Here is a 13,178-nt window from a genome sequence, read left to right on the forward strand (position 1 = left end):
GGAAGGCCTTTGGGTAAGAATTTCACTACGATAAGGGAAAAAATGAGATCTTTGTCTTCTATCTGTCTCTACTATCCTGAGAGAGAGAGAGAGAGAGAGAGAGAGAGAGAGAGAGAGAGAGAGAGAGAGAGAGAGAGAGAGAGTTCTGAGGTCAAAAAGGAAAAAAAAACTAGTACGTATGGACCTTGAAAACTTTTGGATATCATAGTGACCCCGATAGCAAAGAACCCATACAAGTTTTAATATACTGCTATAAGACTTTCCTCTCTCTCTCTCTCTCTCTCTCTCTCTCTCTCTCTCTCTCTCTCTCTCTCTCTCTCTCTCTCTCTCTTGATATTTCAAATGGAAGTTTGAATGGAAATTCGTGAAGTTTCTTATTCTGATTTTCTTTCCTCGTTCAGATTTATCATTATTATTATTACTGTTATCATCATTCTTACTACTACTACTATTATTACTACTACTACTACTACTTCTACTACTACTACATGTTAACAACCTTCACACGACTAAATTTAATCTCTTACAATTTCAATACTTTTATCGTACAGTCTATTACTCTTGGAAAACACGAAAACAACCTAATTACTTGTTCCCCGGTGCGTCCAGGCAAACAGATTTCTTACGGCGCCGTGAATATTAGCAAAGGAGAAGTAAAGGTAAATCCACATAAAACCAGCCAGGAAAAGACGCGAAGGACGGACAATCTCAGCCAGGTTACCGCAGCTCACCTCCTTAACGCCTCCCTTGATGCGTCTCCCTTGACACACGCCTCAACTAACCAAGGAAGACGACCTGTTACTGGGTCACACGCGCCGTTAGTCACTGCAGGGATTCGAACCTGAGCTTGAGACTTCGAAGCTCCGCGTGTTGACATCAAGGCCCGTATTTAGAAACGCTTTGCTCTCTCACTGCGAATATTTTCAAAGGCCAAAGTGTTTCTCCTTTTGGTAATGTAGAAATCTTGCCGATCTGTCGCTAGAACTACAAAAAAACACCCTTTAAAACAGTGTAACTTCATCTAGAGCCATTTGAATGTAGTCGAAGTGCAGACAGAAGTGATTCAGGATATGGATGAAGGAGCAACACGAAGGGAGAGTCTCAAGGTGCAGTGTTGCTGATCCTGAAAGACCGCGCAGTATGTGACGTGTGTTCTGGCTTGTAAGAGGACGTTTTTCCCGCTAACTGCTTCTCTGATCTGGCTAATTGCATGCCTCACCGCTTCCTTCCGCGTCCTCGCTGCACAAGACATATTTACTCTGAGCCCAATTCGGTCCACCTCCCTAATGCAAGAGTAAACCGGCATTCTCATCATTTCATCAAGTAAATTCTGGAACTCCCTGCTTGTGTCTGTATTTCCTCCTGCCTGTGACTGATTTTACAAGAGGGCAGTTTCAAGATATTTCTCCACGTAATATTGGATCTGCTTTCTTTTTCTCAGACTGTCCTTTCTGGGGAGTGCCACCTTTATTGGGCATTTTTATTCATTTATGTTATCCTTTTCCAGAGCCTGTCTTAAATAAAAAATATAAAAAAATACATAAAAAATAGATAAATCACCAAAACTAGAGCCGTCTTGTACAGCGAAGTGGAGCGCAAACGTACTATTGGTGGGAGTTATTGCTATTAAGTCCTATAACGACCTGCCTGGCTAATAAACATGATGAACTTGGTCGTTAAATAGCTCAGGCAGACTTAAATGTATGGCTTTTTCTTCCTCTTCCTCTTATTATTATTTTTTTTATTCTTCATTTTTTTCACGGTATTTTTTCCTACTCTCTCTCTCTCTCTCTCTCTCTCTCTCTCTCTCTCTCTCTCTCTCTCTCTCTCTCTCTCTCTCTCTCTCTCTCTCTCTCTCTCTTTCGTTACTTTCTTGCCTCTCTCTCCCCTTCAACTCATTCACCGCCAGTCTCACCTCATTACTCTCTCATTCATCACTCTCTCACTCTCTCTCTCTCTCTCTCTCTCTCTCTCTCTCTCTCTCTCTCTCTCTCTCTCTCTCTCTCTCTCTCTCTCTCTCCTTCGTCCATCTTTCGCAGATCCAACCTTCTTCATTACCTCCTTCTCCTACTCAGCAAAACTTCATCTTCCTTTCTCTATCCCTCCTTCTTCCCTCCTTCCTTCCTGTCTTCCATTGCTCATTCATTTCCTCTCCACCAAAAGTAATAATTGCCTGTCAAGGAGGTGCAGAACAGGACCAAATAAATGTTTCGCTACTATTACTACTACTACTACTACTACTACTATTACCGTTCTCTCTCTCTCTCTCTCTCTCTCTCTCTCTCTCTCTCTCTCTCTCTCTCTCTCTCTCTCTCTCTCTCTCTCTCTCTCTCTCTCTCTTTTTACCGATAGTTTTGAAGGCTGCAGTGTTAATGGTTTCCCGTGTGTGTGTGTGTGTGTGTGTGTGTGTGTGTGTGTGTGTGTGTGTGTGTGTGTGTGTGTGTGTGTGTGTGTGTGTGTGTGTCGCAATCTCATGGTCGAAAAAAGACGAAAGAATACGCCGGAATGAAACGAAAAAATGAAACTGAACTGAATACACACACACGCAAACACTTAGTACTACTACTACTACTACTACTACTACTACTACTACTACTACTACTACTACTATGATAAACTCAACATTGGAAACTGATCTCTTTGAATGTATTACCGTACGTGTGTGTGTGTGTGTGTGTGTGTGTGTGTGTGTGTGTGTGTGTGTGTGTTGACGTAATCCCAGCCGCGGTCATGTTCTTCCTCCCGCTAATGTTAAACCATCTCATCTCAAAGTTTTAATCGTCTTCCCCTCCCTCGAGGCTCCATGACTCTGAGCTTCTGTTGACTGTTTTGTCTCTGTTTGTCTGCCTCTTTGCGGCGGTTTCTCAAAGTTATTGGCGGTGGTGGTGGTGGTGGTGGTGGTGGTGGTGGTGGTATAAGAAGTATAAGTAGTAGGGGTGATAGAAGTAGTAGTAATAGTAGTAGTAGTAGTAGTAGTAGTCTAAATTTATTATTATTATTATTATTATTGTCATCAACAACATCATCATTACTATTATCAACACTTAACACTAACTACAAATATTTTAACGAATTCACTATTTATTCATTCACTTATTTATCTATTTATCTCTTCTTTTCTTTTTTTTTTCCCCTTCATATCACCCTCTTTACCATCCTTCCCACCCTGCGAAGCATCAAAACACACCAACATTTTCGTTACATGCGTATTTCACCCGATACGCTCAGCCCTTCACTTCTTCCTTCCTTCCTTCCTTCCTTCATTTCTTCGTTCCCTAGCAGCCACGCTTCCTCCCATTGTACCAGCAGGAGTCCAACAAAACATTTACCCTCCCCTGCCTGTCGAATCAAAGAGAGCACACGACCGTCCCTTGCAAAAGATCATCCTGAAGCAGCGACCCTCCCTCCCTAGAGACACGGCATCTTTTTTCCTCCCTCGTACTCACAAACCATAACATCATCCCTTCAGATCCCTCGGTGCCCTGAACCTTTCCGTGCCTCAGCTCAGACCCTCGCTTCACTTCACTCTGTCCTTCAATCTTCTTCTCCCCTCTCCCAGTCCCCGTGAAAGAGAGAGAGAGAGACAGAGAGAGAGAGTGTGTGTGTGTGTGTGATACAGAAAAATGCATCTGCCAGACGTATGGTGTTTTATGCTGATTGGTTGTAATAAAATTATCATAGGGCGCTCTTGTGTTACGAAAATGCATGTTTGTGTTTCTCTACGGTTCCGAATTTTCAACATTTTACTTTCTGATGACAGAATGCCTCTTCGTAATTCATTTAAGTAACTGTATTTTTATCTACTGACCAATCTAATATAACCTAACGAAAACCTAACCTCACTAAATCTATCCCAATTCAACCCAACCCAACCAAACCACACTCGACCTCAAAGCAAACTAAACTCGACCCAACCCAATCAAACACATACCAACCCAACCCATCGCAACTCAAACCAAACCAAATAAAAAACAAAACCAAGCCAAACCAAACCAAACCTAACCAAAATAACTTACCTAAACTAACCACAAATTAGCAGAGACAAAATAGCACTCTTTACTAACACCAGCGCCTTTGAAAAATTAAACTCTAGCCTTGCACCATCTTTAACTAAACTAGAGAATCCCGAGCAATGAAAGGCCCTGCAGATGACTTCAACAGGTCACTGAGAGAAGGGCGAGGGTGGCTTAATTGACAAAGAGACAAGAGACGATGCGAAGCCAACTCTAAACAAAAATTTATTAGACATATTGATGCAAGGAAGGGAGCGAGAGAGAGAGAGAGAGAGAGAGAGAGAGAGAGAGAGAGAGAGAGAGAGAGAGAGAGAGAGAGAGAGAGAGAAAGTGAAAACAATGCTCAAAAGAAGAGGCTTAACTTCAACGGATGTGATAGTTTCCCTCTCTTTGTCTTCGTTTTCTTTATGTAATGTAATTCTAAAGTTTAAGTAATTGTAACGTTATTTTGTTATTTTATGTAATTCAATCAGGGAATGTAATGTTACGACGTGATTACATTTCTCATTTACATGTGGTCATAATTTACTATCTCTCTCTCTCTCTCTCTCTCTCTCTCTCTCTCTCTCTCTCTCTCTCTCTCTCTCTCTCTCTCTCTCTCTCTCTCAACAAAAACAACAGATGATTCGTAAGCTAAACACAAACGTACTCGTATATAAGTAGATGAAATAATAATAATAACAATAATAATAATAATAATAATAATAATAATAATAATAATAATAATAATAATAATAATAGTAATAATAATAATAATAGTAATAATAATAATAATAATGAAAAAATAGCAACAAAACACCAACATTTCTTTCACACAGACTACTTTGATGCCTCCTTTGAAGCCTGAGAGAGAGAGAGAGAGAGAGAGAGAGAGAGAGAGAGAGAGAGAGAGAGAGAGAGAGAGAGAGAATAATGCCTAGTGACTCCTAACTGACTAAGCTCCACGAATACTGATTGGCCCCGTATCACCCAATCACAGACCACCTCTGCGATGACGTCATGCACACACCCGGCCATGAATTAAACACGCGCCTCTGATTGGACAGGAGATTACAGGAGCGCGGCGCCTTGTAACGCTCGCCTCCCGCCAGATGACACCCACTAACGCCACAACAGCGTTCATCAATCACGCCATCTGGGTTTATTTGGTGACATTATAGAAAGTCGTGGGGTCTTGAAATTTTTAACTTTTTCGTCTTTTTTTTTTTTTATTTGTTCGTTCGTATTTTGGATCCTGAAGATTTTATTTTTTACTTTCTTCCAACTTTTTTGTATTTTCTATGGTTGTTGAGATTGTTATTTTTTATTTTTACATTTTTTTTCATCTTTTTCGTTTATATTTTAGTTGAAATGAAGATTTTTTTACTTTTCAACTTTTTTTGTATTTGAAAGAATGTTGGTTACTTTTCTTATTTTCTACCTTTTTTTTGTATTTTTTTACTTATTAGATGTTGAGATGAAGAATTTTTACTTTTTTCAACTTTTCCATATCTGTAAGGTAAATTAAGATGAGGAATTTTTATCTTTTTCCACTTTTTCGTATCTTCTAGAATTTGAATCTAAGAATTTTCAGCTTTTTCTACTTTTTTTCGTATTTTCAATAATGAAGAAATGAAGAACAACTGTCATTTTCTATTCGTTACTCAGGGCTTCTTTTGAGAGACCTTGTTCGCTCTGTCCTCTCCTAATGACTGTTTCTTAAAAGCCATGTAGATGAGCAGTGGGGTCCTCAAAGGCGTTTTTTTCCTAATAGTAATGCAAGACGCTTGTCAAACTATCGCTACAGTCATGCAAAACACCCCTGGAAACCTTCAGTAACTTCCACTGGAGCCTGGGGGAAGTAATCATGATAAAAGGTCGTCTCTCCTCTCTCTCTTTCTATTCCTTTCTGCCTATCTATACTTATCTATCTATAATACTGGCCTGCTTGCATAAAGGAAAAAAGAAAATTAATTTGTTTTAATAATGCGGAAACATAACTCTAACAAACTAGCAATAACAATAACTCTTCCCTGGTATATTTTACGAGAAACCCAGAAAATTCGATACGTTTATTGGTAAAAACAAAAATATAGTGCTAAGGAATAGTCTTTTAACAGTGTGTGACCATAACTCTTCAACAAATCAATAAAAAAACAATTAATAACGCTCAATTTACTATTCTGTAATATACCTAGGCAATTCTGGGGGATTTTAGGTCTTCAATTATATCTTCAATTACAAGGGGAATAGCAAGAAAAACGTATGAGAGGAAGATTCGTGAAAAGGTTGGGGAGAGATTCTTTTTCGTTCGTTTTCCCTGAAGAGATGAAGACGCGAGTGAGAGAAATCAGCTTCTTTCCAGTAAGATCTTCGTTTTCTATAACTTTTGTGTACATCAAGACCGTTTTTCGTTGAGTAAGATAAGGAAATTTTTCTCTCTCTCTCTCTCTCTCTCTCTCTCTCTCTCTCTCTCTCTCTCTCTCTCTCTCTCTCTCTCTGCAACCCATCCCTAACTCCAATATTTCCTCCCTTTCATCTTTTTATCCTTCTTATCCCTTCCATTCCTCTTCTCTTTTTATCTTCCCTTTCCTCTCGTCTCTTTCACGTTCCTATCAGTCTCTCCCTTTTCTCTCTCTCTCTCTCTCTCTCTCTCTCTCTCTCTCTCTCTCTCTCTCTCTCTCTCTCTCTCTCTCTCTCTAGCACAACACCAGATAAATGTTTTGATATGAATGACAAGTAGATGTTTAAAGCCACAAAAAGGTTTCATGAAAGGATCCTGAAGCTAAAAGGGAGCATAGGAGAAATCTTTTGATATCTCTCTCTCTCTCTCTCTCTCTCTCTCTCTCTCTCTCTCTCTCTCTCTCTCTCTCTCTGAACGAGATTGGATTGAGTTAATAACGGACAGCGACAAGGAGGAGGAGGAAATCAGTAGGAGAGAAGGGATACGAGCCAAAAAGGAGATAAGAATTGATGGGAGAGAAGAGTGAGAAGGAATGTAATGGAAGAGGATACAAGAAAAAAAAGAAATTAGAAGAGAGAGGGAGAGAAAAAAAAATGGAAAGGAAAGCAAAAGAGAAAAGAGAGAGGTAGAGAATGAAAGATACGATAAAAGAAATTAGACATAAGAGAAAAGAATGGAAAGGGGAGAACGAGGAAGGAGATACAAGCAAAGAAGAGAATGGGAAGAGAAAGAAACATACGAAAAAAAAAAATTTGAAGACACGAGAAAGAGAAAAGAAAGAGGAAAGGAAAAAGAAAAGAGAAATGAGATGATGCAAAAAATTAGTGGACAAGAGATGAGAATAAGAACATAAGGAAAGAGGAGAGAGGAAAAATAGGACCAAGGAAAATAACAGAAGAAAAGAATAGAAGGGAGGAAAGAGAATGAAAAAAAAATGTGGGTGAGGAAAAGTAAAAGACGAAAAACAGAGAAGACGAAAGATCTGAGAACAAAGGAAATGAAGAAGAGTAAAAATTGAGAATACAAAAGGAACTGAGAGAGGATGGGATAAAAAAAAAAAAGGAAAGGAAAGGAAAAAGAAAGACAAGGTAGTTTTAAAAATGAAAAATGAGAAATGAAACAGAAGAAAAGAGAAAAGAAGAGAGAATAAATACGAATGGAGAGGAGGAGATAACGAAAAAAAAAGAGAGAGAGGAGGAATATTGACAAAACTAAAGAGACAGAACAAGATGAAAGGCAAGAGAAAGATGAAGCGGAAAAACACATGAATAAAAGACAAAAAAGGAAAAATGCAAAGAAGGAGAAGATAAAAGGAAAAGGAAAAAAAGACAAAAGCACACTCAACCACCCACACACACACACACACACACACACACACACACACACACACACAGATCATAATCATAATGTATTTCCAAACTGGTTTAAGGCATTCTCGAAAATAGCGAGGCATGATTCAAACTACGTAATTAAGCGAAAGTTGAGTTGTTATTGTCATTGTTAGCGTTCCTGTTGTTGTTGTTGTTGTTGTTGTTGTTGTTGTTGTTGTTGTTGTTGTTGTTGTTGTTGATGGTGGAAAGATTCTGGTGGTCGTTATGTAGTGGTAGTAGTAGCAGTGGTGGTGGTGGTGGTGGTGCTGGTGCTGGTCGTGACAGTGGTGGATTTGGTGTTGGTTGTAGTAATGATGGTGAAAATTATGGTGATATTAATTAAAATGATGATAGTGATGGTTACAGCCTTCACCACACACACACACACACACACACACACACACACACACACACAAACATCCGTTGTTATTAATATCAAAAAATTAATGTTTACTTCACAAATTAAAGAAGATTAGTTAGAAAAAAAAAGCAATGCCTGAAACGCTTCTGGTTATTCGTGTGTGTGTGTGTGTGTGTGTGTGTGTGTGTGTGTGTGTGTGTGTGTGTGTGTTTTCATCATTGCAGACACAAGGATTGTTGAGAATAGTTTTGTTTGTTCCACGCACAGGTCGTGATGAAGTGTGTGTGTGTGTGTGTGTGTGTGTGTGTGTGTGTGTGTGTGTGTGTGTGTGTGGAGTGCTGGCAAGGCTGAGGAGGCAAGTGTTGAGAGAGAGAGAGAGAGAGAGAGAGAGAGAGAGAGAGAGAGAGAGAGAGAGAGAGAGAGAGAGAGAGAGAGAGAGAGAAATATCACACCTTTACACACACACACACACACACACACACACACACACACACACACACAAATAATGATAGTTAAAAAGAATCACCTGAATGAAAAAATATTAAAAAAAAAAAAAGGATATTTCACACACAAATAGAATTTCTGTCATGTTCCCTTTAATTGGTCATTAGTCCTGTAATGTCACCTCCTACCCCCCTTTCCCCCTCCCTGTCCCCCTATCCCCCGAGACTCCCCCTTCACACCTGGCTTACACCACCACCACCACCACCACCACACGCCACGCTGCTCTCCCCATCAATATAATGACAAAGTGCATATCGTACAATGATTATTTCCTGCAACTTTTGTTCTCTGTGTTAAGAAAAAAATGCCCAATAAAAGGATCGTCTAATTAACTCATTCACGTTCAAGCAGGTGCGCTGTGATTAACCCTTTTTAAATACAAGACAATTTTACTTGATATCTTTTAACTTTTCGTACACTTTTCGCACACATATTTATATACAGCAGTCTCTTATATAGTTTTGTAGGCTTAGATCAGCATATATTGAAACGGTCACTCCTTTTTTTCTTTTTTTTTCTTTGTCTTTCGTCTTGTTCTTCTTCGTTCTCTTATTCTTATTATCATTCTTATTACAGTACCATTATTCCTCTTCATGATCATCAACACCATCATCATTATTTTATCCACTGTCTTCTGTTTCTTCTTCTTCTTCTTTTTCTTCTTCTTCTTCTTCTTATTATTATTATTATTATTATTATTATTATTATTATTATTATTATTATTATTATTATTCACCATGAGTACGTAACTATCGCCATCTCCCCCACCTACTCTCTCTCTCTCTCTCTCTCTCTCTCTCTCTCTCTCTCTCTCTCTCTCTCTCTCTCTCTCTCTCTCTCTCTCTCTCCACACTGACAAGACAACATTGAAGAAGAAAACGAGAAAACAAAAACACGGATTCCCATTTTCTTTTGGCCCCGAGGCGTCCACTTCGAAGGGTCACTGATATTGGTGTGTTGTTTGTTGACTTTGGAGGGATATTACAATGTCCCTCCCCCACACTTTATAGAGCAGGGGAGGGGGAGAGCAAAGGAGGATGCAGGAAGGAAGAGGGAGGGTATGGGGTGGAGAGGAGGGGGGTACTAAGAGAAAGAGAGGAAGAAAAGACGGGAGGAGCGAGTGTGGAAAGGATGGCGGGGGGCTAAGACAGAGAGGAGGAGAAGAAAGAGGTGGGGAGATGAGAGGAGGAGGAGGAGGAGGAGGAGGAGGAGGAGGAGGAGGAGGAGGAGGAAGAGGAGGAATGGTTTTGGCAGTGTGGAAAGGAGGATGGAGGGAGGCTGAAAGAAAGGAAAGATGTAGCAAAAAATGAAGAGAGAGAGAGAGAGAGAGAGAGAGAGAGAGAGAGAGAGAGAGAGAGAGAGAGAGAGAGAGAGAGAGAGAGAGAGAGAGAGATTAAACAAGCTGTGGACATAAGAGTAAATACCATTAACAAAAAGATAGAGTGACGAAAAGAGAAGATAGAGAAAATGAAAGCGGTGAGAGAGATGACAGAAGAAAAGGAGGAGGAGGAGGAAGGATAACTTTTCAGGAGGGAAGTTTAGTCATAAAGGGCTGGTGAGAATGGAAGAAATTGAACTGAAAAGAAGAATACAAGGAAAGAATCTCGAGCTGTGTTAAAACTAGACATGATAATAAAACAAAGCAAATAAGCAAACAAATAAATACAGAAATACGAAGAAAACAAAAAAAAATAGTAAATCCTACAAACTGAAAAGTAAAGGAAACACCAAATATGAAAATAAATTAAACAAAACTAATAAAAAGACTGACTTACAAACAAAAAACTACACTTGCAATATAATTACTGGCTATTCGCATAACCTTGGCGGAGGAAGCACGCCTAATGTACATCTTACACCCACGTGATTGGCTGACTAGATGGATAAGCCCCTCCCCTTTCCTCTGATTGGCCGCACGCACGAGTAAGCCACGCCCTCTTCGCTCTTTGCTTTCTCAAGTAGAGTTCATATCACAAAACTTTATTTCTCTCTTAATATTCCCTTTTTAATAATGTTGAGTCATGTATATGCTCTCTCTCTCTCTCTCTCTCTCTCTCTCTCTCTCTCTCTCTCTCTCTCTCTCTTGCAAGGGCCACTCATGCAAGTCATTAAATTGTACGGTTTTCAATTACAAGCGCCAATTGATCACTAAGGAGCTGGAGAGCATCACGAACGCACTGATTTATGACTCAATAATACGTGACACAGCTTGCTACTGGCGAGTTTGAGAGGAGGAGGCATTGGGAGTTACTTAGAAGGCGGCATTACGTAAGTTTTTCCCGGATTTGTATGGCATCTTGAACATAAAACACCCAAAACACTATGGTCGTATTTCATCAACATTAGATCACTGTAGTAAATTAAATGAATGCGTATAAAGAAGAAAAGCATATGAGGTTAATTTAGGAGACTGTACTACAAGAAATTATTCTTTTAAAAAGGTGAAAATGATAATAAGCAAGACTGACTACCCGCCACCCTGGACGTACGCACTGTTCCCGCTTATCAATTGGTTCCTGCTCCTCACGGGTTTCCAGTGAAGGGAGCTTGTTTACGAAGTTGTGGCTTTTTGTGTTGGGAGAGAGAGAGAGAGAGAGAGAGAGAGAGAGAGAGAGAGAGAGAGAGAGAGAGAGAGAGAGAGAGAGAGAGAGAGAGAATGGTGTGGAAGAATCGTGATAACTAGAAAGAAGGGAAGGAAGGACAAAAAGGAGTCTCTCTCTCTCTCTCTCTCTCTCTCTCTCTCTCTCTCTCTCTCTCTCTCTCTCTCTCTCTCAAGGATGTATATCACTTTTTTTTCATTTGCTGTCATCGTTATTTCTCTTTCAGTTTTGCAGAAATACATGTACACACACACACACACACACACACACACACACACACACACACACACACACACACACTACAGAATGATATATGAAAGTCTGTAAAGGAATGGAAAATTATCCCTCCTCCTCCTCCTCCTCCTCCTCCTCCTCCTCCTCCTCCTCTTCTTCCTCCACACATCATCAGAATCGAGAAGTCTGGAGAGAGAGAAAAAAATGTGTAATGATGTGCCAAAGAATAAAAATAGATTCTCTCTCTCTCTCTCTCTCTCTCTCTCTCTCTCTCTCTCTCTCTCTCTCTCTCTCTCTCTCTCTCTCTCTCTCTCTCTCTCTCTCTCTCTCAATCAGAAAAAACAAAGATGTTATCACGAGAGAGAGAGAGAGAGAGAGAGAGAGAGAGAGAGAGAGAGAGAGAGAGAGAGAGAGAGAGAGAGTGTGTGTGTGTGTGTGTGTGTGTGTGTGTGTGTATGTGTGTGTTAGAAAAGTCAACGTACCATCCAAGTATTAAAAAGTATATAAAAAAAATCAGAGTATAAGATGGTTTTCACTCCCGAAGACTAACTGTAACACTTTCTCTCGGGAGGCGTCAGGATTGTAAATAAGGTAAAAGGAGAGACGGCGGGTGGCGGCAGCTCCTCCTTCAACTTTGTACTAAGCAAGAGAGAGAGAAAGAGAGAGAAAGAAAACGTAATAAGAAAATCTGCAGTACATTTCACCTCAACTTTGACACTTTGAATGATGATCCGGACTCGTGTATCTTGACAACTTTGCCTTCACTCACCAGTCATCACCTCACACCACAAAGCAAAGATCCGTATTCAGAAACGCTTTGCTCTTTCTTGCCACGACTATTTTCAAAGCCCGAAGAGATAATTAGCCGCGTTCTCAATAGTTAATAAGGTAGAAATCTCGTTAATAGGTCACTAGAACCATAAAAACACCTTTCAAACCCGTGTCACTTCAGCTACATAGAGCCTTTTGAGTGTAGTGGAAATGCTGCGCAGTGTTTCGGATACAGCGCATTGAGTCACGCGTCGGTCCAGCGCATCACATATCACAATGACCAATAAGGCTGACGATGCTTCCGTGAATCATACTCCCATTCTGCGGAGTCAGCGGTGAGGCCTCGGCGGGCTGAGCTATTCCCTTATTGACATCCTGGGATTGGCTATTTTCCCCGCAGCGTGCCCCGCCATCCACGCCCAAAAACGTGCGGATAGCTCGGGGAAACTTCGGGAAAAACCTCACTCGCCAGGTTCTCCCCGCTTCCTCACCCCGTCTCGCCGCACCGTCCTGACGCAGCAACTAGGGAGCACAATTGGTCAGCAGTGAGGGGCGTGACGCTACGTGCATGTTAAGAAAAGCCAAGTCTGGGTCTGAGCTTCCCGCCGCCGTCACGGTCATTTAGTGTTGGCTTGGTGGAAAAAATGTGGTTGTTTTCATCGGCAGCAGGTGACGGTGTGTGAACGTGACGGTCAGGCGTGCGCGAAAAAAAAAAAAAAAAATGGAGATAAGAAATGAGCGATAACTCTTATCTTAACTCCGTCTCTTTCAGTCCCTCAAAAAATAAATAAATAAATAACCTTTTATATGCCCTGAGTATTACATCAAACAACTTTCAAAGCACTACACGCGGCATGCACTGCGGCACTTCATCATCCATTC

This window comes from Scylla paramamosain, chromosome 19 (assembly GCF_035594125.1).
Source record: "Scylla paramamosain isolate STU-SP2022 chromosome 19, ASM3559412v1, whole genome shotgun sequence".
Classification (NCBI taxonomy): domain Eukaryota; kingdom Metazoa; phylum Arthropoda; class Malacostraca; order Decapoda; family Portunidae; genus Scylla; species Scylla paramamosain.